The following is a 26,778-nucleotide window of genomic DNA, read 5'->3' on the forward strand; positions in this document are numbered from 1 at the left end:
CCATTGGGAAACAAATCCTGCCTTGAAAGTGTTTACAAATGGGGCAGGAAGCTAAGTGGCAAGGCCATGGTTTTTAAATTTCCAATTTACATCAAAATCTCTCTGAGATCTTGATAAAGTACGGATTTCTTTGCCCTGGGAGTTTGTAAATGAAAATAATTGACTAGGCTTATTGAAATAGGGTCTTTTGAGGACCCCATCTGCCCTGGAACCTACAATTTAGCAATCAATTTCCGTTTTTTTCCTTTTAAAAAATGGTTTAGTAAGATTAAATCTTATTTTAAATTACTTCTGGTAATTGGCAGGACTTATACTAAGTTGGTGTACTCGTTGTTGACCGCTGTTACCTGTCCTCATCTGTCAGTGTCCCTCTGTTTGGCTGCGTACCGGGCCCTTCCAGCTGCACAGCCCCTTCCCTGGGATTCTCAGGGCCTCCCCACAGTCCAGGAGCTGAAGGATTTTGGCACCGCAGGGGGCCTCTGAAGACTGTCACCTAAGCCTGACAGCAGCCATCTGTTCTTATTGGTTGTTAAGGACAGTATTTATTTATTTTTAATTAACAGATAAAATTATATGATTCATCATGAACAATGTGATGGTCACAGTTTGAACGTTCTGAACAACAGAAAACTCAGCCACAGGCAACGCATCCAAGGGCAAGAGGATGACAGGTGTCTGTCAACTGGAGTGGGAGAAGCCTTCCTGGAAGAGGGAGCCTGGGAGCACAAGGACACTTCCAATAGGCAGAGCAATAGGAAGAGGCGGGCCGGGGCGCAGTGGGTGCTGTGCTGAGCGCTGGGGCAGGAGCTGCCCCCCTAGAAGGGAACCCGTCGTCAGTCAGGAAGAGTGTGTGCAGGAAGGGCGCCTGGGGTCCCCCTTAGGATGCATCAGGAGGAGGAACTGGGGCTGAGGAAGGGAGGACTGAAGTAGAGGTGTGTTTTAAATCCTGCTGCCCTAAATCAATGACCTTAGGTGGAACTGTAGCACTCCTGACAGGGGGCACATCACGTTGGAAATGTGGCAGCAATTTTGGTTAGGACAGGAGAAGGTGCAGGTGGAGGCCTGGGATTCCATGTGAGCACCAGACAGTGTCTCCAGTCTCCTTTGACCTCCAAATGTAAATGAGAGACCTGTTCAGGATGATCCAAGACCAGGACTTACAGGACCTAGCTCAGTTCTGCAGTAAGAACAGTGCCCAACCCCCTTTGAACATACCCTGGCCTTTCTAGCTCTGCTAGTCCCTGGGTTTTTCCCCTGATGGGGTCATGGCCTTGAGTGTAGACTGAGGAGTGGGATAGCTGGGTTAAATGGTGGCTCCATTCCAAGTTTTCCAAGGAATCTGAATATTGTTTTCCAAATTGGTTTCTCCAATCTGCAGTCCCACAGCAATGTATGAGTGTGCCTTTTCCCCAGTTCCTCACCAACACTTAGTGTTGTTTGTCTTCATAACAACTGCCATTCTGACAGGAGTGAGATGAAACCTTGAGTAGTTTGGATTTACATGTCTCTGACTGCTAGAGATGATGAGCATTTTTTTCATATATCTGTTGACTGATTGTATATCTCCTTCTGAGAGATGTCTGTTCAATTCCTTGGCCCATTTATTGACTGGGCTTTTTTGGTGGGGGGGCGTTTAGCTTTTTGAGTTCTTTATATACCCTAGAGACTAGCGCTCTATTTGATGTGCAGGTGGTAAAAATATTTTCCCACTCTGTAGGCTCTCTATTCACCTCACAGATTATTTCATTTGCTGAGAAGAAGCTCTTTGGTTTGAATCAATCCCGTTTATTGATTCTTGAGTTTAAATAAATCTCAAAGGAAGAAACAAGGATGTTTTTGTTGGAGATCAGTATCTTTCCCGCTTCCTTTCTCATCCCATGGGTGGGGTCGCTTGTTGTTAGCTGGTATCTCTGCCCTCAGGATGGCGAAGGTAACCCGGGAGGAAGGATCGGTCCTGGGTGGAGGGTACCTGGAAGTGGGGTATGGGACCTCTCAGTCCCCAAAAGGAGACTGCACCTCAAGGATCTCTTTTGGGGCCTGCTCCTGTGATGTGAGTGCCTGGTCTTTTCTCTTTACCTCACCTGAAGACCTCCCAGTTCCTGGTCTTAGCCTGTAAACTGCATCACACTCACCCTCTCCCTTACTGCTTCCTAATAAGAGTCCTTTGTCTCTGGGGCTCTTGTGTGCTGTGTACCTGCCCTGCTAAGAGCTGTTTTGTGTTGGGCAGTCACTGTGCCAGGTTAGAGACTGCTGGGGGAGGCAGTTAGTAACTGGTACCTGACCAGCCTGAGTTCCAACGTGGGAGTTGCCCCCACTAAAGGTGGTGATGAAGGTGACCCAAGATGGAGGCGATTGCTTTCAGAGATGGGGTGTCGGTTGGGTGGGGAGAGCCAGGCGATGGCATTGGACGATGAGTTCAGAGACTGGCTCTGTGACGTGCAGCGTGTGGCTGTCAGCTGTCTTCAGAGCCTGGGTGAAGTATCCAGGTACAGGCAGGCTACCGCACATAGGGGACTATCTTCTCTGCTTCAGAGTCCCAAGATGGAGGCGACAGGGGAGCTCCCCGTTGCTAGATGGGGGTCCACATGGGAGTGGAGGCCAGAGTTCCTGCGTATGGGGAGCAGCCAGGTGTCCTGCATGGGAGCTGAATCTGGGATTTGTGCTTGGGTGGGTGGCCGGAAGTTCTGGCAGGGGCCGATGCCAATGGTCCCACTCAGGCACCCATTAGTCCTGTGTGGGCAAGTCGTTGGGAGACCTACTCAGACGCTGAGGCCTGGAGCCCGTGCAGGGCTGGCCATGATTCCTGCGCGGGGAACAGGAATATTGCTGACAGAAAAGCAGTATTCTCACTACTTGAGTCCCAGGTCACAGAGTGACACAGAATGCTGCCTCCCTCTGGCCCGCCATCTTGGATTACCCCAATCTTAATTTTTAATATCTTAAACACTTCATATATATGTCATATACATTATATATATATTACATTAATCAAAGGCAAAACCATCTGGCTTTCCCTTTCAGCAGAAGAGGGATGGCTGGATGCCACCTGAGCCCTGAGAATAAGGAGTACTTTGCCAGCTGCAGGGTTACAGGTTGCTGTGCCTAGAGCCCAGGTGGAGAGAGATATAGATGCAGAGATGACGAGTCACTGTATGTGGTCAGATAAGGATTTAATGACCCAGTTCCATAGAATTGTCAAAGCAGAGGGTCCAGAGGATGGCAATTTCAGCTTCAGAGGGCCGTCTTATAGTGGGCCATGCGAGGCCATCATGGGCAGAAGTCCCACTCTGCTGAAGCCTGATGGGAAAAGGGAATTGGAGGTTCCTTGTCATGGTGAATTTCCTGGGAAAGGCTCGTGATGACAGATGAGTGGATGGGGTCAGGGTGCTGTGTCCAGTCTCAGGAGGCTCCTCTTTTTCTGGGTCTCAGGTGAAGGGCTTGTGTCTGGTGAGGTTGATAAGCTCCTGACTGGCATTCCTGATATGATTTGGGATGTCCACGAATCCAGGTACTTCTTGGTTTAGTTTGATAAGGTGGTATGTATGAGTTATTTATCAATTGGTGCCTTGTGGTGGTGCCAGGCAGATGGTGGTTGTGTTATGGGCCAGGGTGTATGGGCAATGGCCAAACAGCCTCCATTTTGCCCTGAGACTCTATATCATGTAAGAAACACTTTTCCCATGGGAAAGCCCTGCCTCTGTACCCATTACTAATTGCTTAGCATAGCATACTTGGCAACACAAAATAGCAGTTCTTATACAATGTCAAATTGTTCTCTTTAGTCTCCATTTTTCTTTGGCAATATACCTTATTGAGGAATAATTGATTAAATATTAGTATCCATTCTTTAACTTGTATTTGGCTAGGGTCACTTTGATCCATTTCTCTTTTGATCATGATCATGGAAAATCCCATGAGAAAACTGAATGTGAATGAAAATATGATTAAGGACGTTTCATTGTTTTACTAATATCTCAATTCAGGTTCTGTACTTGCAGCTGGATGTGGTTTTTGCAGATTTTGCCTTTAAATAACCTAAAACACTGAGGCTCCAGGGTGTTTCCCACAGAGACAACTTGGTCCCGTGGGGAGCAGTCCCAGCTGGTCAGGATAACGACTCTTCAATTTGGACAAAACGGGGACTTGGTGTTTTCTGAGTGACCTGCTCCACAACATGGTTTACTTACATAAACAAGGTATGAATTCCTTCTATCTTGGCACCTGCACTCAAAACAGAGTAACTTATAGCAAAGTGCTTCTAACATGGAGTAACTCAGGGTTAGACACAGCCTGAAAACCACTGTTCTATACATTGTGGAATCACTCAGGGTGAGGCAAAACCTGCTCCTCACCAGCACAAAACAAAACGAGTCAAAACAAATTAACAAAACCCAGGCCCCAACAATGTGAAATTTAAAATATCTGACATCCAATAAAAATTTATCAGATTTACAAAGAGGCAGGATAGAATTACATATACTTATTAGGATAAAATATCCATGGAAGCAAACACAGAAACAACCAATGGAATTTGCAGACACACATTAAACTAGTCACCAGAAACACGCGTCCTGTGTTGAAGAAAGTAGAGGAGAGGAAAATGGAAGGAGACAGAAAAAATATTCAAAGAAGTAAGGGCTTTTATACTTATATATAAAATTTCCTAGAGTAAAAAAAGATTTAAAATTTCAACAAGCTCTAAGAAAAATAAATACAGAAAAAAAAACATTCTGAAAGAAACATCTTGGGCAAATTCTTGAAAAACAGTGGAAAACAAAATATTCAAAGAAGCTATGGTGGTGTAGCTTGGTGGTAGAGTACCTGTCCAGCATGCACAAAGCCCTGGGTTCAATTCCCAGTACAGGAAAACAAAACAAAACAAACAAACAAACAAAACATTACATACATAGGCTCAAAGCTAAGAATAGTACATTTCTTGTTGCAAAGCAATTCTCATGTCTGAATATATACCTCCCAAATTCATGTGTTGAAGTTCTAAACACCAGTACTTCAGAATGCATAGAGACCTTAGAGGTAATTAAGTTAAAATGAAGCCATTGGCGTGGGTCCTACTCCATATGACTGGTGTCCTCATAGGAAGAGAATAGAACACAGGAACACAGAGGGAAGACCACGTGGAGACAGGGAGACGATGGCCTTTCACAAGCCAAGGAGAGATCTCAGAAAAAACTCACTCTAGTAACACCTTGATCTGGAACTTGTCGTCTCCAAAACTGTGAGAAGAAAAATTTCTGTGGAGCTTTGTATGGCAACCTGAAAAATTCTGTGTAATAATGCTAAGAGCCATAGCCAAGTAGTAATGATGCATGACATTTTTGTAGATAGGCTTATTCAAACAGCTTCCAGAATTTTTAGGGATACAGAACAAGCAATGCCATTAATAAAATAACTGGCTTATGACCAAGCAAATCGTTGCTGCAGAGAGGTCATTAGCCATGGAGACATGAAGATTTGAACACATATATTAAATTATGTAGAGACATTAATGAACAAGAGCAAGTCATGGCAGCTGCAGTACAACAGGCTTTAGATGCTAGGCCCAAAACATGCTACAATTGTGAACAAACAGGACATTTTAAAAGGAGTTGCCCCATAGGAGGAGGGTTTAACAAAGCTAGGTATCAAAGAAATAGAATACCAAGTATTTGCCCACGATGCCGTAGAGGGAGACATTGGGCTAATGAATGCGGTTCTCAAACCACCATAGAGGGTACTCCGTTATCAAAAAACGGACAAGGACCAAGTGTTTACCCATGATATCATGGAGAAAGGCATCCGGCTCCATTGCCAAAAAACGGACTGGGGGGCCCAATGCTCCGGGGCCCACAACCACGTTTGCATATAACTTCCTTAGATAAAGTTGCACACAATAGGTGAAGTGGTATTCTATTTTTTGAAGGTAGACTGAAATAAATTGAATATATATGTTGCAAAACTTAGAGCAACAGCTAAAACAACAATGAGAAGGATGGCAACAGAAACAAAGAGGTGCAGATAACAAGCCATTTTAACTTGAGATAAAACAGAGAACTAAAAATATGCCCAACCCCAAACAAGGCAAGTGAAGAAGAAAAAAGGAATAAAGAACAAGTGTAAAAAGCAGAAAACAGGTAGCACTCTGACATTTAAAGCTGACCATATTGATAATCACATTAAATTTAAGTAGTCTAAATACTCCAGTTAAAAGACATAGACCATCTCAATGGGTCAGGAAGCAAGACTGAGCTATTTGCTAGATTTCAAGTTACTCACTTTACAAATAAATAGGATGATTATTTAAAGTAACAGGATGAACAAAGATGTATCATGTAATCACTAATGAAAAGAAAGCTGAAGTGGCTCCGTTCATATTAGACAAAGAAGATTTCAAATCATGAAGATGAATTCATGAAGACAACATGATAATTCTAATGTATGAACAACTAATAATAGAGATTTAAAATACATGAGGCAAAATCTGATAGAACTGAAAGGAGAAATAGTTAACAAACTAGAATGTTATGCATAATATTTCAAATAAATATAGAATAGTCATTAGGAAAGACCATAATGTAGACCATAAAACCAGTGTCAAAAGTTTAAGAGGATGAAAATCATATAAATTAAGTTCTTTGATCATGATGGAATTAAGCAAGAAATTAGTAGCAGAAAGATAGCTGGAAAATCCCAAATATTTGGGAATTAAATAATAAACTCTAAATAACATGTAGATGAAGCATAGATCACATGAATGGTTAGAAATGTTTTGAAATGAATTGGAATAAAAATACAATGTATCTAAATTTATGGAATGTAGCCAAAACTGCTTAGAGAGGAATGGATATCTTTAAATGCCTTCTTATAAGAGAAAGATCTCAAATCCCAAAGATCTTTTTTTTTTTAAATCAGTTACACATGACAGTACCCAAAGATCTTAAAACCCAAAGTTTTCTCCTTAAAAGTTTAGAAAATGAAAAGCAAATTATTATCAAAGTAGAAGAAAGAAAATTATACAGAGCAGAAATCAATGAAATTTAAAACAAAAAGACATCTTTGAAAACAACAACAAAAAAACTATTCAATTGAGAAAATAAAGACAATTGAGAGAATTTTGAAGGTTGAACATGTAAAGCCGAAGACACAAATTACCAATATCAGAAATGAAAGAAGGAATATGGCCACAGACATTATTGAAAGGACAATAAGGGACTATCATGACTAACTTGATGCCAATAAATTTGAGAGAATTGATAAAATAAACAAATTCCATTTGTCCAAAGACACAAACTACAAAAGCTTTTCATAAAGAAAGTGCTGCGCCCCTCCCCTGACTCAGGCAATGGCAAGGCCCTACTGAGGCGGATGGCGCAAGGCGTCGATCCTCTGGAGGAGCGCAGCATGTTTCTGGGAATGGGCTGGTTTATTTCTGTATTCCTTTAATAAGTATAGTTGCGATTTCTCATATGACCATTAAGTATGAAGGAAAAAACATGACTTTCCCAATTAATGCAAATACTTCTAAGAATAGATCTGTTTTCTCTAAATGCAATGATTCAGCTGTGGAGTGTAAATTGTTAATGTCTAATGAAAAACTCCCTGTATTCCTATCAAGGAAGTTTTGAGAAATTAAATTAAAATCTAGAGAAGAAAAATTAATGTTAAGAAGACAGATTAGTGCTTATTACTGGGCAACTTGTTCTTGTTCCTGTGCACAATGGTTTGTGCTCTTACTCCTGTTTGATTAAAATTAATAACAAGTCAACCACTTGCCATAACCATGGCACCGGTTCCAGCCAGTAAGTCAAGAAAGAATAGTCAAGGTATAGGCCAATAGTTTGGGACATTTCTAACTATTATTAAAAGTTAACTAAGCAGAAACAGCTCAAAGCAAAACGTGAACTGAAAGTACAAATCCTTGCTTATGCATAAGCCAAGATACATTCTTCTATTCTAATTGTAGCTACATAATATTTTGTTTCTTTGAATAATGATTCTTGTTTTGTAACCACAAAGTACTGTGAGCCTGCCAAAATGAAAAGTATATATGACCAACTTCACAAGTAAAGATTGGGATCAGCACCTTCACTTTGGTGTCTGTGTTGTTTCTCCACCCCCTCTTTCGCCGACTCCTCACCATCCGTTCGTCTCCTGAGACCCCCTGTTGGAGCTGGTCTCAGACAAGAAAGTTCATAAAGAAATATGGAATATATTTATTGAACACTTTTGGATTTTCAATAAAGACATTCACAAATAGTAACATCATTGCTTCTGGAAAAAAAAAAAACTGGCTCAGGACCGATCACACACACACACCAAGGACAGAGGCAGAAAACAGATTTATTGTCAGGCACCTGATGAGGCTACACTAGGCAGACAGTGAGAGAGAGCTCTGTTTCTTGGGAACAGAGAAGGGCAAGTCTTTATCTCTCAAGGAGAGAACAAGACCAAAGACTGGCAAGTTTCTCTCTCAAGGATGGGCAAGTTTCTGTTTCTTGAGGATAAGAACAGTATTCATAAAGTGGGGGTGGGGAAAGGAGGATGGCTGTAGTCATGCCAACAGCTTCCTTTTGGTTTGAATATGGGAATTTAGGGTGGCTTATGGATGGAGGTCTCTTCCTCTTTGGCTACTTCCTGCTGGCATGGGGGCAGGCTACAGGGGCAGAGGCAGGTCCAAGAGGAGTTTCTTCTGCCAGGAGAGTATATTCCCTTAGAAGCGTCTCATTGACCACTTGGTTGGTGAAGGTCTTAGTTCTTTTCATGATGGTTTCCTGTAAACACTTAAAAACACATGATAACAAAAATGTCAGGCAGAGAAATGGCAGAGAGAGATCCCAGAAGGGGTAAGCCCCAAGTAAGGATGGGTTCTCTAGGCTGGTGAGAGAGGAAGCAGGGAGTGGCCAGAGAACTCGAGTTTGAGCGTAGCTGTTAGATTCTGTAAGGTTTGTTTGTTCCACCTTTCCTGATTGGTTGACATGGTAACAACATTGTTCTCCAAGGAAAAGGCTGGTGCCTCCCTTTTCGGCTATTATTAGGTCTATTGCCCCACTGTTTTGTAGGGTGACTTCTTCCAGAGACAGGAGCTGAGCCTGTAGGAGGCGGATAGCCTCAGTTGAAGTGTCCATGGATCTGGCTACTTCCTCGCCAAGTTGGTCAATTGGGAGGCCAAGTTAAGGCTATGTCCAAGAGCTCCCTCTCCTGTCCCCAGGGTTACCACTGAGGATGTTAGACTAATGCCTAGGAGGTCTGGTAGGACAACTGCCCACTTAGATTGCGTTGTCATGATGGAGGGAAAATGAATACAGCCATCTCTGCCGAAGTATAGAGAGCGAGCTGGGAGACAGGACAATCAAGAGCAAGGGCCCGGGGTGGAAGTATTGGTGCATATTGTGAGGGAACTATTTGGGCATAAGAAGTGAGTTCCTGGGAGGTCATGGAAGAGTCTGATCGCATGATGATATGATGTAGAGAGCAAGGGGGCTGATGTGGGTGTTAGTTGGGGTGTTCCAGTAAGACCTGTTAAGCCCTGCAGCTGTCAGAGAATTTTTGGAAAATGGAGATACAAGAGTTGATGGGTAGGTGTTAGAGTCTTTAAACAACTCAGGATGGCACCTGGCATTTTGCCAAAGGGTGTGGTTTGTGAAGTAATTAGATAAGCTGTGTGGAATGTATAAATACCCCTCCTGTCCTACAATAAATGGCTCCCACTCCTGCTGTATCAATGTACACAAGTTGCTTGTCATTCCCCGGTTATTTTGCTGTAGCTGGACTTCAGCAGGTAGGGCCACATTGGATAGGAGAATGGCTGATCTAGGTGGATCATCCATGGGCCACATACGAAGCAGTCTTGTTTATAAAGGGACTGATTTACTATATGGTGTAAGAGGGAAAGAGAATAATATATGATTTAGAGCTAGGAAGTCTGAGGGTGTCTCTTTTGTAAGTTTTGGGAGATTTCACAGGAGCTGTCCTTTACTATATCAATGACCTATATCTAATGGGGTGTGTGGTGTTTGGTCACAGGTTCAGGTTATCTGGGTAGATCCATGAGGGTCTGAGTTTCCTACATAAAGGTCTATAGAACCAGTTACTCCTTTTTCCCATTTTACTGTCTCAAGAATCATCAATCCTGAAAGTAAGTAAAGGCAGGACCCTATCATAGGGGTTTGGAGAAGGAGGGGGTTTGTCTGTTGGAAAGTGACAGTCTGTTAGGAAGAGCCATATCCATGATCCATATGATAGTCATTGCAGGACCATTTGGAACATCCCTTCCAATCCATGTCGTTGCATGTGTCGGAGTTATCAGAAGTTAACCAGAGACAGAAATTATGATAGGAAAAGCTTGTTTGGGTGTATTTGGCCCAATAGAAACAGTTGGTGGGTGACCCAAATGTCAGTTTCCTTGACTCCTGGATTAGGATGCCTGAGGAGGCCAGTACCTGGAGGTAAGGTGCCCATCCCCATATTGCTGGGTCAAGACGCTCCGAGAGAAATGCCACTGCTACACAGGATAGTCCCACTTGGGCGAATCCTTGGTTTTCAGTTACATACAGAAAAAGGGGTGAGACGGGTCAGGCAAGTGAAGGGCTGGGGCCTGAGGGGGGGCTTGCTGGAGGCCGAGGGGAGTGTTGATGGGTGTGATGAGGGGCTCCACGAGGGGGCCCTTTGTGGTGACGTAAAGAGGTCAGGCCAGCAAAGAGTGATTGGGTATCCACGCCTGAACGTTGGATCCGGTTAATTCCAGGAATGAGAGATCTTCAGCCTTGGTAGTGGGCACAGGAAGGTGAGAAGTGATGTTTTTCAATCCATCGTAATGGCCTTGTGGGACAGGGTTAGTTGGAAGCCCAAATAAGTCCCTGCAGGAAGAGAGGCCTGAACCTTAGAGGGGAAGACACCATATCCTCGCAAGGCCAAGAAGTTCAGTAATTTGGCCGTGGGGGTTTTACTTTAGTATAGGGAGGGACTGCAGAGAAGACAGTCTTCCATGTATCTGAGGAGGAAAGATGTTGACAAGGATGGGCGGATGGGACTATCTCTAAAGCCCTGAGGAAGGACTGTCCATGCAAGCTGAGTGGACACCTGGGTGTCTGGGTCAGGCCAGGTAAGAGCAAAGGGTTCTTGAGAATCTTTGTGTAAGGGAATGGAGAAGGAGGCGTCCTTAGAACTAAACAGTGTGCTGTGCAGGTGGCGATGGAGGACAAGAGAGTGCATGGACTTGGAGCAATGGGGTGTAACGGGATCACTGCTGAGATGGTGAGGTGCCGCAGTCTGGCTGGGCACAAAATCACGAGCCACTCAAGCAGGAACAAACTTTATTTTTGAAACTGCCGCCAATGCCCTGTACACTCCTGGGACGATTGGTGACAGACCCAGGCGGTGTTCTCCCTGACCGCAACAGGAAGTCCCTCCTCCGGAATTCCCTCCTACCGCACTTCCCCAACCAATGGGAACTCTCCAGGAGTCCCGTGGCAGGCCAAGGTGGACAGCAGGGGTCTGATATCCATATGAATGCAGATCTTAACATAATCATATCATCTCAAAGGCTTGCTGGTGTTCACCTTTCAACCAAAAATGCCATGCATCATATTACTTGGCTGTGGCTCTTACAGTGAGGCAGAGGTCTTGGACTGGACAGAAGGCACCCGAGGTTTCTTGACATGAGAATGGGTGTGTTATAAGGGGCATCTGTACAAAGTGAAAGCAATAGGCCTTTGGCTAGGAGGTCATAATGATGGGTCTGAGTCCCCTGAGGTATTGGGATTGGGATGAGAAGAGAGATGGGTTTTGGGGTGTGATGAGGATGGGATCTTACTGTGTGGCTACAGAGGGGTAGTGATGTCCCATACCTGGGACTGACCAAGGATAGGGGCCAGGGTATTGATGAGGGGGTTGTAGATGCTAGAAGGAGGAGGAGTGGGAGTGGGGAAGAGTCTGGGAGAAAGCCCCGCAAGAGAAGAAATGGAAGAGCCGAATTTACTTAGGAGATGTCGACCTAGTAAGGGAGTGGGGCTTGGGGAATAATGAGGAAAGAGTGGGAGAAAGGGATCTCGTGAATGGAGCATGTGAGAGGTGGGGTTCTTAGTGGTTGATATGGTTTGCCTTCTACCCCGAGAGTGGAGGCTGTGGAGGTAGAGGTGGGTCCCCCAAATTGGACAAGTACTGACAATGTACCCTGGGTGTCCAAGAGGAAAGGGATGGGCCTACCTGCTGCCACAGTGGTTACCCTGGGTCCTGCGTTGTGATGGTGGTCTTCGGGTGCTGGGATCCTGGACCCTGTCAGTTGTCTGTAGCCAGTCCCAGAAGGTCTGTCTGAGGTACAGTGGGGCTGTGACCTCCTGTCTCTCTGGGCAAGAGGGCAATCAACAATGGCCCACCTGGTGATATTTAGGACAGAGACTGGGAGGTTAGCAAGGATTAGAGCAAAATTTGGCCCAGTTGCCCAGCTGACCACACCTATGGCATGTTCTGGAGGGTTTTCTGTGGGTTGTATGGGCAGTGGTAGCAGTGGGAGGTTGCTGAAATGCTTTGGCTAGCATTTGATATTTAACCTTGCTGGATTTTCCATCTCTGCCATTGTACACCTTGAAGGCTACCTCAAGTACTTGAGCCTGTGGGGTGAGGGGACTTTGCTGCAGCTTCTAAGTTTGGCTTTAATGTCTGGGAAGCTATGGGAAAAGTACGTCATGAGTAAGTTTTGACCTTCAGGTGGCTGGGGATCTAAGTTGGTATATTGGAGTAGGGCTTCAGTCAGGTGGTTTGAATAGGAGGAAGGGTTTTCGTTTTCATCCTGAATGACCTCTTAGAGATTATCATAATTGATGGCTTTATGAGCTGCCCTGTCAGTAGTCAGGTGATGAATTGGTCCCTTCTTGTCTGACCCTCAGGAGAATTATAGTGCCAATTGGGGTTTTGGTAAGGACCTACTCAGTGCTCATGGGCAGGTGTAGTGTGGTGGACTTCATCAGCATAACTGTGGGCTTGTTTCCAGACTCGTCTGCGCTTCTCTGGGAGGAGGGTGTTGGATAGGAGCATGTGCATATCATGAAAGGTGAGGTTGTAGGCCTGTGTTATGGGTTGTAACTCCTTGGTATATATGTGGCAGGGTTGAAGGTCAAGGACCCTAGGCGTCCCTCGATTTGGAGAGATCACTGAGAGAAGGGCACAGGGACAAAGAGGGAGTAAAGGGGCAGGTTCCTGAGCAGCCTGCAAGATCAGGTGACGGAGGGCTGAGGGGTGGCTGGGCTGGTGGTGAAGAGGGAGCGGGTGGGTGGAACTCTGTAAGGGGGAGGCTCGTCAGTGGGATTGAAGGACGGTTCTGGGTCCCTTGTTTTTATAAGAGTAGGGTTTCTGGAGGAATCTGGAGCCTTAGAGGCAAGTAAAAGCTGGGCAGGGACGTAAGAGGAGCAGAGGGAAGGCTTAGAGTGGAGAAAAGAGAATGCCTGCCTTCCTTCCATTTCCTCCCATTTATCTGAGCACTCGCAAAAGCTATAAAGATCCCATAAAATTTTGGGATCAAAGGTGCCATTAGGTGGCCATTTGGATTTATTGTCCAAGTCACAGAGGGGCCATGACTGAGTGGAAAGTCGAATTAGTCAATGGGTCTTTAGATCTGGAGCCAAACGGAGGGGTCTAAGTGAGCCAGGAGGCAACCGAGAGGTGAGTCAGATGGGATTTTGGATTGGGAGTCCCCACAGCGACTTGAAGTGCTGAAGTGGCTAGAGGCAGGTGTCCCCGGCTTTAGAGGAAGCCAGAGGAGAGTGAGAGGGGACAATAGTGAAGGGGGGTCACCACCCCAGGATTCACAGGCCCCAGGCTAACTGCCGTCTCCAGAGAGTTCTGGTGCTGAGTCAAGACTTAAGCTGACTGTTGTCTCTAGAGAGGAGGAGGGGAGGGGAAGGGCAAAGTCACTTACCCAAATGAGGCCCGGGTAGGGATGCAGAAGATGGCTTGGTGAGTGGAGGGAGGCGTGTGGGGACTGTCCTGGGCCCTCAGGCCAGGGTCCTGAAGCAGCTCAAATCACCATAAGGGAGGGTGGGGGATACAGCTCAGTTGGTAAAGTGCTTGCCTGGCATGCAAAGGCCTTGGGTCCTATCCCCAGCAACACACACACACACACACACACACACACACTGACACACACACTGACACACACACACCCTGGAGGGGAGAGCCTGATCCAAACCTTGGCATCAAGGACTGATCACACACACACCAAGGACAGAGGCAGAAAGCAGATTTATTGTCAGGCACTTGATAAGGCTACACAAGGCAGAGACAGAGAGCAGCAGAAACCCCCCTTGAGCGTTACATGTTACAGGCCAGAATCATGGCCGCCCATTAAGGGCAGGTGTAGCCCTTGCGACCGGCATGGCAAGCATCTCCTGATTTTGAAGAAGGCAAGTTTCTGTTTCTTGGGAACAGAGATGGGCAAGTCTTTATCTCTCAAGGAGAGAACAGAGACTAGAGACCAGAAAGTTTCTATCTCTCAAGGACGGGCAAGTTTCTGTTTCCTGAGGATAAGAACAGTATTCATAAAGTGGGGGTGGGGAAGGAGGATGGCTGAAGTCATGACAACAGCTTCCTTTCAGATTTTTTAATTTCCTAAGATTTAATTTTGTTTCTTGCTTTGCTATACTGGCTACGAGCTCTAATACAAAACAGTGGTAACTTGAAAAAAAGAAGTTAGGTAGATGTGAAATGTTTTAGTCAGGTTTTCATTCCTGTGACCAAATACCTGACAAGAACAACGCAGAGGAGGAAAAGTTTATTTGGGGCTCACGGTTTCTGGGTTCTCAGTCCCTAGATGTCTGACTCCATTGCTCTGGACCTGAGGTAAGGCAGAACATCATGGGGGAATCCACAGCAGAAGAAGGTTGCTCATCTCATGGCAGAAAGAGAGAAAGTGGAGGTGTGTGTGTGTGTGTGTGTGTGTGTGTGTGTGCGCGCGTGCTCACATGCTAGGGGCTGCAGGGAAGGTGCACCTTCCAGGGTACACCACCAGTGACCACCTCCTCCAGCCACATCCCACCTGTCTACAGTGACCACCAGTCAATCGTTCCAAACTTAGGATGGTCTAATTAGGTCACAGTTCTCATAATTTAATCTCATCTCTGAATACTCCTGTATTAACAGGAGCTTTTGGGGGACACTTTATATCCAAATCATAGCAAATGAATAGTCGTTGGTTCTGGAAAACAAAATTCTTTGGAAAGAATGACTCAAAACCAAAATGGGATCAGAATGTCAACTGATTTCCTTCTCATTGGGGAGTATGAAATCTGAAAGGATTTCCTTGGAATCCATTTTTAATAAAAATTCGGGGTAACTTTGAGGTAGCATGTGTACCGAGGAGGAAGAAATACACCTCAGTTCCTCTAGGACAATGCCAGCCCTGGAGAGTGAGGAAATAAGTCAGAATCAATGAAACCCCTGAGCCCATGCATGCACACACATGCTTGGATATACACCAGGTGTGCACTGCTCAGCTACAGGAAATCATCTCTCATTGAATCAAAGTCTTACTCTTCAAGGGGAACTCATATTGTTGAAGTTGGAGCCATGCAGATGCCTGTTCAAGGTGTTCATGGAAACCCCGTTTTTTGGTCTTATTTTCACTTTGAGGGGGCTGTTAAAAATATGAGGGACAATATCTTTTACAGCCACAAGCAAAGAACTAGGGGTCAGTAACTTAAGGCTATACCCTAAATTATCCTTCAAACATCCAAGTCCAATGTTAGGGTCAACATGCAGCCTGCCAAAGTAGGTAGAAACCATTCATCCTCCCAGTTCCTGTATGGATAGAGTACATGCCACGGTTAGCTCTTCTGTTTGGTTTTTGTTAATTACAGACAAATGCCCACAGAGAGTTTAATAACTGAAATTTTATATATTTTGAGATTCAATGTGACATGCCATGGATGTTAAATATTCAAAACTTAGGGACAACTACAACATAACTGTAGCCACTAAAACATAAAATATTTAAGAGATTGGTTCCTCCATTATGGTTTAGATATAAATTTTCCCCCCAAAACTCATGTGGGGGACAACACAAGAAAGTTTAGAGGTGAACTGATTGGGTCATGAGAACCTTCACTTATCGAGTGCATGAATTCACTTGAATAGGTTAACTGGGTGGTAGCAGGTGGAGTATGGCTGGGGGAAGTAGGTCCCTGGGGGTGAATCTTTGGGGTTTATATTTTGTCCCTGGTGAGCACAGCGCTCTCTGCTTCCTTGTTGCCTTGTCTGGAGCTGCTTACCCCCACCATGCCCTTCCGTCATGGTGTTCCCACTCGGGACACAGAGCAATGGCGTTGGCCCTCTATGGACTGAGACCTCCCAGTCTGCAAGCCCCAGATGAACTTCGTCCACATTGTTCTTTTCAGGTCTTTTGGTGACAACAACAAAAATGCTGACTAAAACACACAGCTATCTCTCAAACCCATTACCCATTAGGCATACGACTGGGCCGGGGTGGGGGGGGTCTTCTGGATGACCCTCCCCTTCCCTTTTCGCCTGCTCTGTCCATAGGAAATGTAGAATTCCTACCTTATCTGGGGCTTAGAAGTCCTGCACATCATTTCAATGGACTTTTGGGGATGAAGGTACAGAACTTTACATTCATCTCTAGTAAGTTTCACGTTGAATTCCAGATCCCATCTATCACTCCATCTTGTCAAAGTCACTTTAGATCTTTGTCTGGCAGCCTTCCCAGCGTTGTGTCTGTGTATGCTCTCAATGTTTTCATCCACGACACTGATGAAAGACGTGGACTAGTGACCAGATGCTTCAGTACAAAGACTGAGAGTCAGGCTGGGAGAGGAGGCGCCAGAAGAAACCAAAGCCCTTATTATAATTTTTGAGAAGCTTAAAACAGCAGTTGCAGAACTTCCCATTCTACCGGTTAACCTTATGGCTATGGGTCTGGAGGAATGTCATGGTTAGGATCTCCTTTTTAGAAAGCCAGTTGCTGCTGAAAGACATGAAGTTTCAAGGCTGACATTAAGTTATTGATCATTCCTTAAATGGAAGAGGTGGTGAAGTAGGAGGCAAGTGGCTACTTGTTTCTCTGGAAATCACAGGACCCCTTGGGGAACAATGGATTTGGCTTCCCCAGAAGTATGATGCAGAGAATCCTCCTCCAACTGGGCATAGGATATGCAGGGACAAGCAAAGCTACAAGATAAAAATCACACGTCTTTCTACAGGGTAACTTTTATTGGCAAGTTGAAGGGAACATTGTTATGACAAACACAATGTACATAGTTTTTATCATAGTAAAAATAATATCAAATTACAAAAAATGTACATAGTTTTTATCATAGTAAAAATAACATCAAATTCACCATCTGAATCATTTTAAGTGTATGGCTCAGAAATGTTAAGTATATTCATACTGTGATCTCTGGAAAGTTTTCATTTTGCAAAATTGGAACTCTATGCCCATTAAACCTCTCCCCCTTTCCCCATCCCTGGTAGCCACTATTCTTATATTTCCATGAATTTTGCTACTTTACATAAATGGAATCAGATGTCTTTTTTTGATGGATAATTCCATTTAGCATGTTCTCAAAGTTCATCCGTACTGTGACATGTGATGGAATTTCCTCTGTTTAAAGGCTGAATAATATTCCATTCTATGAATTGAGCATGTTTTGCTTATCCATTCATCAATTGATGGGCATGATGCCTTGGCTATTGTGAATAGTGGGTGTGCTGTGAACGTGGGTGTGCAAATATGACTTCAAGATACTTCGTTTCAGAAAGACCTGGTCCTGATGTATGAGAAATGATGGCCCAAAGTGGAAGATGCTGAGAGACTTAAGAGGCAGAAAGAACCAGGATGGTCCAAAGTGCCACCTACTGGAGACTTATAGACAAAGGAGTGTCTTAGGTGGCAGTAAGACAGGAGAGTTCCCGCGCGCCCAGGTAGGAGGGAGGAATTTTTATGCTAAGCTAGACAAAGGTGGGCTGCAGCCTACAGGAATGTACCTGGCTTTCTCCTCTAATACAAATATGTCCAATGTCAAGAAGGAGTCCAGGCATCTGTGGCTGGCATAACACACGCACCTGTGTATCTTATGACTTTGTGTGTCCTTCAGGGTTCGAGATGCACACTAGGGTCTTCTGGTGTGCAAAATGGCAGTCCTGACCAACATGGCTAAAGTCATGGCAAACTGTATCCCTACATCCTTCTTGGAGGTCTTGGGAATGGATACCCGGTAGTGAAATTGCCAGGTCATACAGTAATTTTATTATTTGAGAATTGCCATATCGTTTCCCATAGTGATTGCAAAAATGTACATAAATATTTGAAGAGAAGACAGAGTATTTTTGAATTTTGAAATTTTCTTGCTTAAATAGGGCTATCTCTGTCTATACCCCACAGACCCCAAGAATCTGCTTTCATTGTTTTCTATTTTAGGTTCACCTTGATGCAAGCATTTGGGAAGTCTTGGTGACATGGTTAAAAATATGAGCTTTTCAATCATTGCAACTTGGATTTATGATATCAGATTGATTACTGATTTCCATTGTGATTAGGATGTGACAGAAGCTCTTTGAGTCTTAATTAACTATCTGCAAAATAAAGACTCAGTAACTATGACAGCTCAGATGTATAGCACAGGGCCCGGCACAGCAAATGCTCAATAAATGTTTAGCGCTGTTCATGGGGAATGATACTGAAGTCTGCTTCCTCTTCCTCATGCTAGTGCAGCAAGTATGTGAAGATACCTATCATTGTTTCTCATTACTCCTCTCTGGGTCAACTTTCCATGTGCCATCCAAAATGACTTGTGTGTGATGATTCACAAATTCTTCCAGTTATTTGCATTCTGTTGTGGATGCCTCCTGGCCAGCTTAGACCTCTCTTAAAATGAGATGTCACTCTCATACTCTGCTTGTGTGCATCCAAATGGGTTTGACAAGCCACTTGGCAATATTCACCATGACCTTTAACATCCATGTCCATTGACTTAGTGCTTCTCTTTCTAGAAATTCTGCTTCTAGGAACCTATTCTAAAGAATGCTTTGAATTACAAAGGTCTATGGGCAATGATGTTCATCAAAGTCTGAAGTACAATATAAAAATACAGCTAATACAAATGTCTAGCAATAGGAAAACATTTTGAAAGTATGGGGCAGATAGAGGTTTACTAAAAAAAAATCAAGACTACGGTGTGCTTGATTTTATACATCAAACTATATGAAACTTTTAAAAAGTTTATTATGTATTCAAGGAGGACAAAACCATAATATTGAATTATATATCCAACAATTCTCATCTGTACAAGATCATGCAGGCATAAATGCAACAGGATGCTTATTTATTGGCTTACTTGTTCATTCCATTGAGATTCTATTATGTACCAGACATTGTGCAAGAATCTGAGGATGCAAACAAAAACAGGAAACATCATTGTTCCTAAATGTCTGGCAATCTACAGGAACTCATTAAATAGCGTCCTTTTAAACTGTTGTGATAAGGTACATCATGAACGCAGGTGTTTTATGGGCGTGGTGAAAGGAGGTCCTCGCTCCCCAGGAGGGCAGACAAAGGAGCTTTTCCAGGGAGTGATGTCGAGCACCCTGAGAAGGGCATCCAGGAGAGGCTAAGGCAGGAAGAGGATGGGACAGAGAGGAAAAGCAGTGTCCTCCTGGAATTCTGGGAGTGGCTAAGGCTCCCTAAAGTAGCATCTAGGGCACTGAAAGGGAAGCACCAGGGCCTGTCGCTGAAAGATCTGCAGAATCCAGAGGGTTCTCTTGCTAGCGGGGTGGAGTTAGGAGCAAGGGCCGATTGTGTGAGGGTGAGCAAGGTCTAAAGCAGGAGAGCCGCACACTCACTCTTGGTGGTCATTCTGACAGCAGAGAAGGGGGCTGTGACCAGAGACGGGGAAGGTATGGTGACTGGGCAGCCTGAGCTGAGAACCCTGGTGATGGAGTGAAGGGAAGGATCAGATCAGCAGAGCTTAGGGACTGCCGTAGTCGGGATCGGCAAACAACCGGGAGGTGACAAGCAACTTGAAGGTCGAAGCGGGAACTGCTTTATTGCAGAGAAACTCAGTGGGAACTGAGCAGGCACTCAAGGTATGGAGAGAGCCGCTTTATTACGAGACAGCAGAGGTATATATACCTAACTGATTACACACAGCTTGATTCAATTAGTATCATCTAGATACAGCAATCAGCCAATAAGGAATCTCCACCATCTTAATGGCTCGGTGGTGTTGGCTCACAAACCACTCCTGGCAAACTGCCAGGCGCCATCTTAACTTGGTCTCAACAGGGGACCAGGCTGGTGATGGTGCCAGTCTCAGGGTGAGAACGTCGGAGGAGGGAAGGGTCATGGGGAGGACCCAGTGTGGGAGTGGGGAACTGCAGCTGCCACGTCTTTAGGTAACATGACCAGGCCAACTTCTGATTACGATTACGTCATGGAACTGGATCATAAGTTGTTTTCCGTTAGCATAATCAGGGAGACGGTGGAGCTCTATGTTTAACAACCACAGCTGTGGAGAGCAAGCCTGCTGAGAACCATCCTGACGTGATCTCAGGAGCAACGTCTTAACACACGACTCAGTTAAACTTGACTCCTAGTTGTGAACACGTATGGGGAGATACGCTTGAAGGCACAGTAACCAATGAATGCTAAATTCATGGCGCCTTAATTTATCTCATGATGAACTTCAAGTGTTTGTACTCAGGGTCTTGGTGGAGTGTTTCATGACTATGTGTTTAGTTTGCAGGAGCAACTGCAGATAAAGGCTCTATGTCCCCAGCCTGTCCTCTGCTGAGTGTTGTCATTTTGCTGGTCTCTGGAATGGAAGTTGAAATGGCAAGTACAACTTCCAGGAAGTGTTTTTAATTGGATCTTTCTTCCTTTGCGATCTCCTGCTGGATGGAATGTGGGTCTGATAAATGGAGCTAGGGCAGCCGTCTTGGGCCCCCGGTGAATGTTGGCAAAGCAGTTTGCACAGAGGTGGAACAGGGTGGGAGAACCCTGTCTCTCTGGCCCCAAGGCCACCAAATGCTCTTTAGACCTTCTACCTCGGCTTTTAAAAAAGAGAAAACATTATTTGGAGAATTTGTTTCCAATTACAATTGGATCTAATCCCATTGGATATACTTTCTGTTCTCATTCACAAAATTCAAATGACATTCTGGCCCTTCCTACATCCTGAGGTTATCACAAGGCATCCAAGGCACTGGGGTGATGGATACAGACGAAGGCTCTCACTACTTGAAAGCCTGCGTTCTGTTGGGAAGACTCACGCTCCACCAAGACAAGGGGGCAGGCTCTATGACTGACCTTCACAGGGGGCATGAGGGGGGCGTCACCAGCCCACCTTGGTAAGGGGCTTCTGGATGAGAAGGCTGGCATCAAGTGGAGAAGGGGTGCTCAGAGAGGGCACCTCGAGGAGCACGCACCATGGCCACAGGCCACAGCGTTGTCTGGAAGGCCGGGGTGTTGGAGACTAGTATGTCACCCAGGGGGACAGGACGTCATGGAGGATGAGACTGCAGACAATCAGCCTGGAATGACAGGGCCAGTGTGAAGAATCCAGTAAGGAGCTGGACTTCATTTACAGGCAACCAAGAGCTCTTGGAGGATGCACGGAGACAAGGAGGCTGTTCACACCTGTTATGGACTCCATCACAGTTTCATAGTCAGAACATCACGGTCCGTTACCAATAAAATAGTGCAGGGGCTAATAGTGCAGGGGCTCTCCAGAGGAGTCACACAGGATCTTTTCAAGGTTTCACCAAGGGACTCAGGGAGGCAGGAAAGAGGGAGAGAGAAACAGAGAGGGAGGGAGTGTGTGTGTGTGTGTGTGTGTTGTTAATAGAAGCTTAATAGAAACTCCAGGTGGTAAATATTGGAGAAGAAAAGCTGAAGACTCTTATCAGAACAAATTTTTCAAAGGAATGAAAGAAAAAAGATCAAGGTGAATTTTTAAACATTTGAGACTGTGGAACTTTTCTGCCTCAGGGAAGGAGAAAACTGTCTCTATCTCTGTTTGTAATGAGATCTTCACACTTTCCTCCATTTATTTATGGGGCTTTCCCGTCAGTTAATGGAGATTGATATTAAATGTCTTCGATTGGGTTTCTGCAAGTGTTGTATATGGTGAGCTACTTAATTTGAGATTTATACTTTATAAACACCAGAGGAAAATTTTGTCATCTTGAAATTGCATTTCACACCAGGGACAGAAGGAAAACAAACCGGAAGAGCCTTCCACGGGCCTTTTAGATGGGACACGCGGCCTGTGCTGCCACCTCATTTCATTTTACCACCGCGGTCACCCTGTGGGGTCCATGATTTACAGGGGCTCAGGATTGCTCATCCCTGCCCTACTGAGATCAGGGCAAGTCACTGGTTTCCTAAGACTCTCCTCTGGTAGATTCAAGAGATCCAAATAAAAATTACCAACAGGATGTATGAGCGCCAGCTACCGTTCCCTTCTGGAGAAAGGGCAGGCGGTGACACTTGTGTCTCTTTCAGGGTTCCTAGAAGCACTTCCCTTGGGGACTCAGAGCATGGTGTATCTCCCTGAGGCTGCATGCCCCAAACAAGTTCTTGGTGAAAAGCAGAGCCAGAAAGTTCTAGAAGTTTTGGAAAGAAGGAGGAAAGACCGCCAAGAACAGTCCGTGGTAATTGCAAGCGCATGGCCCACAAATGACGGAGGCAGGAGGTGGGAGGCCAGCCTCGGATCAGCAAGCTTCCTTTATTCTGCAGTGACGTCCATCCATCAGGCAAGAGAGGGCTCATTTTCTGGGTACAGGAAATGGCCCCGGGTCATGGAAGGAGTCTGGATTTTATTGTTTTAAATTAATCATTGGAGACTGTGGACATGCCGTTTGCACAGTCAGGGACCTGGTTGTGCAGGTTAAGGTTTTAACTCAGGAAGGCAGTGGTAGAAAGTTTGAAACTCCTTGTCGCTGGGAAAAGCTCACAACTCAGTGTTCCCTGGTTATCTTCCTTCCTCTGAGTCCCACTGTGACCTAGAGCTCCACCATTTGCTTTTCTCCTTCTAGGATTCATCTGCAATGGGAAAGGGTGAAAGTCCAAGGCCCAGGGTTTTGGTACTCGCCTCCTCCCTGCAGGACCCATTGTGGTTGGGAAGAGGTGAAAATTTGCTTTTTCCCTCAGGACCCATTACTAATGTTGGGCTAATTTCCCCTCCCTCCACATTTTTCTTGAGAAGCTATAGGAATATTATTTTCCATATCCCTCAGTAACCCCGTGGTGTGGTCAAACCAAAGATAAGATCTGATGAGAAAACTTCACCAAAACATGCCAAAGAGGTGGCTCAAGGGTAGATTTTGCCTCCGAGGCTCCCCAAGACTTTTTTCAGTTGCCTAACTCTCTGAGCGATGAAACTGATTATTATCAACCAATCCCTTAGCTTATGCTCTGTGAGGAGGATTCTAAATACACACATACACACACACACACACACACACACACACACACACACAGAACCAGAGAGATGTTGAAAGGGCCCAGGGAGAACCCAAGAATTCCAGAGCCACATAGAACTATCTTTGTTCAAGGATGTATAAAGGGAAAACCAACCTAACTCCATGAAAATGGACAGACACTCCAAATAAGGCTTTGTGGAGATCAGGTTGCATGGGAAGGCCTGGCACTGCTTTGAGAAAGAGTTATCATAAAAAAGAGGAAAATCTTTGTAAGTAGCGTCTGCCTTGTCTCCAAAAATTCAAAAAGCTATGGACCAAATGGAAGATTAAAGATGATAAGAAATCAGATGAATACAAAATTGGCTGAGACAGAGATATGAAAATGCATATGATATCTGAAGTATTTAAGGAAAATAAAAAGGGCATCAAAATCAAGACATGCATTAGAACAAAATATATGCATATTCACCATGAGTGCGTGATTTAAGCCAAATGTAATACAAACTTAAAAAATGCTCTCAAAAAGCACAGGAAAACAGAGAAATAAAAAATTCTAAATAAACAGTCAATAAATAAATAAAATACACAATGCATTAATAAGTATCCTTTTGATACAGATAATAGAACTTTATCTTTAAAAAATTTAAGCATCAAAGGGAACTTGTGGGATCAGAAAACTAGGATATAGTTAAAGTAGAAACTTATTTTTCAGGTCACGTGTGTTTGTTCCCTCTTTTTTTAGTACCAGGGATTGAACCCAGAGGCGCTTAACCACTGAGCCACACTCCTATTCCCCCCCCCCCCCCCCCCCGCCACTTTTAAAATTTTATTTTGAGACAGGATCTAACTAAGTTGCTTAGGGCCTTGCTAAGTTGCTGAAGCTGGCTTTGAATTCATGATCTTCCTGCCTTAGCCCTTTGAGCCGCTGGGATCAAGTGTGTTTCTTAAAGATAAAATATATTTTCATGTTCTAGTTGCTACTTTCCTGTCTTGACTTTCTATTAGGTCTTGATAATTTGCCGCTGGGTTTGGGACTTTTTTCATTGAGATAATAATGGAAGTTTTGTGCTGTGCAGATTCTTCTTAGTCAAGATGGATTAGTTTGGGTGGGATTCCTGCAGCTGGGAGCTCTGGGTATTGGCCTGGCCTGGCTTGTGCGCCTCCAATTCAGCAGGAGCTTGCAGAAGATAGTCATGTCCAGCAGATGGTGCTCTTGCTACTTCTACTCTGGGTGCCTCAGAATAGTTCTGCAGAAGAGATTTGCACAAAAGAGACTACTGCACCAAAGCTGTTGCAATTGGTAATTAGGGATAAGGTTGCTATGGTGATGAGGGGGGTCTTGGGATGTTTATAGCTTTGCAAGAGCCAATGACAATGAGCCATCAGATTGCTTCCCTTGATGCTAATGGCTGGCATAGCAAGGTCATGAAAATACCCTAAAATTCTGCAAACTGCAGTGGTGGCTATATTATGTTGTTCTGTGATTTATGGGCTACAATTGGGGTGTTGAGAGTGGCAGAATATATTTTTTGAACAATTTTATCTTATTTCACATTGGGCTTCTGTCATTTTCTGTATTTTTTTAAAAAAAATTTTCCATTGCTAGCATTTCTCAATGTGGTTTTCATTAAAATGCTTCATAAATAAAGACTCCATCCCTCTAACAATTCTGGAAAGACTGCCTGCTGGTGCTCTTGGAGATTCACAGTGCACCACAGTCTAGTCTGTAAATTCTGTTTCACTTCTAAAACTCACACATCATTTGGAACCACTTTAATGGACTATTCATTAACTCTTAGGGAATCACTCTTCATCTTGTTCCTGAAATGTTAATGACTATGCTATTGATAATGGGCTCAATTACTGCTTAATGTTTATGTAGGTCTCCCCAGCAAAATGGTCAGTTCTTTTCTGTGGCACTGGTGGAACAAAGGCTTAGTTATGATGGAGATTCCATTAATATTAATTGTTGCTTATTGGCTCCTAAGAAATATATTTGAATTGAATCATCTATCCACAGACACCAATAATTGCAATTATTCTTTGCAAATCACTTTTTCTAAACCCCTCTGGTACTGGAAATTAAACCCAAGAGCACCTTACCACTGAGCTACATCTCCAGCCCTTTTTATTTTGAGACAGGGTCTAAGTTGCCCAGGGTTGGCCTCCAACTTGTGATCCTCCTGCCTTAGCCTTCCAAGTAGCTGAGATTACAGGCATGTGCCACCACACCTGACTCTAATGATCTTTTACCATAACTTCAACAGGCAAATGAATTCAACACCAAGACATAGCCAGCAAACAGCATTAGTAATAAGTCATTTGTAACTGGCACAGGAATATTACCATGGTCACACAATAGGACAGAATATCGAAGTACTTTTGCTTCTGTTCATCACTTATTTTCCATGTTGTCCCATTTTTCCTGACACTTTAAGATCAATTTGTTGCTAGCAATTTTTCAGAAAGACACTTCCCCTTGTGAATAATTACTTTGTGATTGATCCTAAAACAACCTATATGAACCCCAGAAAAATGCAGGAACGCTGAGCTTCTGCCCTGGCATGCTATGTCTCCCCGGGGAGTCCTCGTCACCCACACTTGATCTTGCATATGTCACTGTGTCTCTTGCCTTGCTCAGGAAGTGTCCTGTGTGTCTGACCCTCTTGGGCCAGGCCACTGGAGGAGACTGCTCATTACTGGGCCTGAGTTCCGGCACTCAGCAGAAAGCCTCTGGCTCCTTCCTTTTAGTAACTATATGCGGTTTCCATGGAAGAAACAGAAAGACCTTTCTTTGGAGAAGAATTTGGTTTTTCTCCAAATATTCAGCCTTTGCTTGACTCTGAGTTGAAACAACTGAGGCTCAAGAACACCTCACAAGAGTTGCATGAGATGAGGGAGGAAGGGCCCCCGGAGCCCTCATGTGCTCATCTCTGAAATGGGGGCTAAGGAAGCCCACCACAAGCTTCTTGGAGAATGAGACGTGGTCACAGATGCAAGCAGGCAGCAAAGTGCCTGTCACGAAGCTGGGTCCTCTGCAAATGTTACCTTCATTTCCCGTTGTTCTCATTGCTCCCAGTGTCACGGGCTACAGAAACCCATGGCATCCTGGGGCATCAGGAGGCAAGATCATGGGAAAAGACCAACATCTAGGGTGGGATGCAAACGTCTTCACTCTGAGTTTTCCACTCTTCCCAGACTCTGTGCAACAAATTTTCAGAGCTGACAAATCCCACAGCCTCCCTCCTCTGCTGTGTGCTCTTTCTTTTAGAAGATGCGAACTTTAGTATTTTAGGCTCCCAAAGTAATCTAAACCTGGCCAAGGCGTCGTGGCTGGCAGTGCTCCTGGGGAAA

The 26,778-nt window shown here is 44.5% G+C and overlaps 1 long non-coding RNA gene across 1 annotated transcript; it reads right to left on the minus strand.

The window, feature by feature from the left end:
- Window positions 1-8,317: 8,317 nt before the first annotated feature.
- On the minus strand, window positions 8,318-14,142 carry LOC144370275 (uncharacterized). The gene is made up of 3 exons (XR_013430197.1): window positions 13,910-14,142; window positions 12,202-12,371; window positions 8,318-8,777 (listed from the first exon to the last, which is right to left on the minus strand). It is a non-coding gene; the product is annotated as an uncharacterized LOC144370275 (long non-coding RNA).
- Between the last annotated feature and the right edge of the window lie 12,636 nt (window positions 14,143-26,778).

This window comes from Ictidomys tridecemlineatus, chromosome 14 (genome assembly GCF_052094955.1).
Source record: "Ictidomys tridecemlineatus isolate mIctTri1 chromosome 14, mIctTri1.hap1, whole genome shotgun sequence".
In the NCBI taxonomy this organism is placed as follows: Eukaryota; Metazoa; Chordata; class Mammalia; order Rodentia; family Sciuridae; genus Ictidomys; species Ictidomys tridecemlineatus.